The following is a 2500-nucleotide window of genomic DNA, read 5'->3' on the forward strand; positions in this document are numbered from 1 at the left end:
TCCATGAAGTGAAGTTCATGGGTATTTACTGTACCTTCCTCCATGTTCTGATGCGCTTATGTGGTGAGGTCACCCCACTTTTACGGACGACATGCATCAGGGCAAATCATGCATATGTATGGATGTCGCAATCTGTGCGATGCCAGACCTTCACCGCGTGATATCATTATACAGTGATATCACGGTAAGTGTGATGATGTCTTGATCTAATGATAGTGTCACTCATCTTATAACACCACAAGTGGACCGGACTGCAGTGTTGTCAGAGGCACACTCATCACACCGATTGAGATAACCATAAAGCGAGCGTGAGTCAAGGAGGGAAGCAGGGGAAGAGGGGAAAGGGGGAGGGGAAATGCACTTAGGTAAAGGGGAGGGGGGGGAGGGGGAGGGAGATGTACTGGGTGTGAAAGTAAATAATCTCGTAGTGTGTTAGTGACATAGAGCTTAATGTAGGATTTTTGAACTAGTTATTTGGCTTAGGCAATGTTTTCTGTAGACATATAACATATAAGGCTGTATGTATGTATGTATCTACATATTAGTATATATATATATATATATATATATATATATATATAACATAAATGTGTATGTGTGTGTGTGTTTGTGTGTGTGTGTGTGTGTGTGTGTGTGTGTGTGTGTGTGTGTGTGTGTGTGTGTGTGTGTGTGTGTGTGTGCGTGTGTGTGTCTGTGTGTGTGTGTGTGTGTGTGTGTGTGTGTGTGTGTGTGTATATATATATACATATATGCACATATATACACACATATCAGAAACGGTATGAAGTCAGAATTACTAATTTAAGATTATCTGTTTTTAAGATGCAATGTTTATGAAAACTCTTCTTTCCTACTAATGAAACTTTCCTCCCCACGCGAAGGCCAATCGCCGGCAAGTGACCAGCAGCTTCGCCTCATAACCCTGCTGATGTGGGTCATGTTGTAGTAAAAAGCGGCCCTGCCTGTCACGCATGATATGTAACAGTGACGTACGCTTCAGTCGCCCTTACTTAGCTGCAGGTTTTATACCCGAGCATGTTCTTGACTAACGCACAGTAATGAGCATAAGTTGTGGCTTGCTTGTATAAGAAAGGTTGCCTGGTTTGTATACTTATCTGGTCAGGACCCTCTTTTTTATTTCCTATTTCACAGAAAACATAAACAGATCAATCGTAGATATGCATAAATAAAATACACTACGAAAATAAATAGTCTTATTAGTGTGATTGTTGCGAGGTGAGAAATATCATGCGATTAATTTTAAAGCGCATCTATGCATATATGGACTCTAGTAAATATAAATACATCCATTTTGTTTTTAAATTTGCCTTGCGCTCTGGATGGAAAAACTTGGGAGATGCGGTTCTTTCATTTTTTTTCTTGGCTTTATAAGTACTGTTTGCCCAGCGTCTTGCCATCACCGTTAGCATCAATTCAGATCGCTCAAAAGACGGCGGCAAAGAATAGTATAAAGCTAATCGTTAGTAGCATTTTTGTTTATTTCTTCATTATCACTTATTTTCCCGGAGTTCGCCAAGCGGAAAAAATAGCGAGAGCGGCAGGTCGTTTGCAGATATCGCCAGATGGTCGTGTTTGGTCAGACAAGTAGGCGGGCATGAACAATACGGTGACGTCACCACCGGATCTGAACGGTTGCATCTCCACCCTGACGAACCCTTTGAAATGCAGGTTGTCGATTCATCTTTTGCAAGTAGGCGCTTCTGGGTTATTAATGGATTGTGAATATGTTGCAAAGGTTCATTTCATATAAAGACGTAGGGGGAGGCGTCCTCGCACACCTTATGGAAGTTAGAGATTGGTTAAGTTCTTTCTTAAGACGCAGAGGGGCGGCCTCGCGCGTCAAATCGAAGTTGAGGTACTTTTTTCACTCTATCTCTTTCCCTGAAATTTAGCATTAGTAATTTCATGCATCTGCGAGAAGAAGAGTGATTTTCTGTCTGTTCTTCGTTTCCACTTGTTCTTTCTCATCATCGACTAATATCATACATCGAGACTTACACAAGGTGCTGAATATAACCTGCGTTACTTTCCTTGGATCAATGATACGGTTTTCGGCAGTTAATCCTTAGGAATTACATAACAATACATATATTGGAATAAAAATCAGTCCTGCAGCCAACCATCGATAACCCGGGACGAGGGGGGGGGGGGGCATAAAAGTCTTCTCGGGGCAATGACCGAAACATCAACAGTCTCATTGTATTCGACTTGTATAATGTTTTCGACGAAGACAAACGTGCCCCTTCTTCATTTCTATTTGAACATTATATTTGAACGCCTTGAGAGGTGCTCGAGTCTTGTTTGCTTTTCTGGGCTTCCTCTGTACATTTCTTTCCTCTTTCCCCTTGAAGTACTTCCTAAGTACTTCGAGTATTTATGTCCTGAGATTTTTTTTTCTCTCTCTCTCTCCCTCTCCCTGTCTCTGTCTTTGACTCTGGCTCTGTCTCTGTCTCTATCTCTGCCCCTGCCTCTCTCTCTC

General features: G+C 41.8%; 2 protein-coding genes across 3 annotated transcripts in view; one reads left to right on the forward strand and one right to left on the reverse strand.

Annotated features, from left to right (window-relative positions):
* The window catches only part of LOC125034198 (fibrocystin-L-like), a gene marked incomplete in the record, with an annotated part of 1068345 nt that overhangs the window by 967656 nt on the left and 98189 nt on the right, over positions 1 to 2500 (reverse strand).
* LOC125035473 (glutathione S-transferase 1-like) overlaps positions 1 to 2500 on the forward strand; it is a 66362-nt gene that overhangs the window by 15164 nt on the left and 48698 nt on the right. The gene's annotated exons all lie outside the window — the stretch shown is intronic.

The sequence above is a fragment of the Penaeus chinensis genome, chromosome 2, assembly GCF_019202785.1.
Source record: "Penaeus chinensis breed Huanghai No. 1 chromosome 2, ASM1920278v2, whole genome shotgun sequence".
Lineage (NCBI taxonomy): Eukaryota > Metazoa > Arthropoda > Malacostraca > Decapoda > Penaeidae > Penaeus > Penaeus chinensis.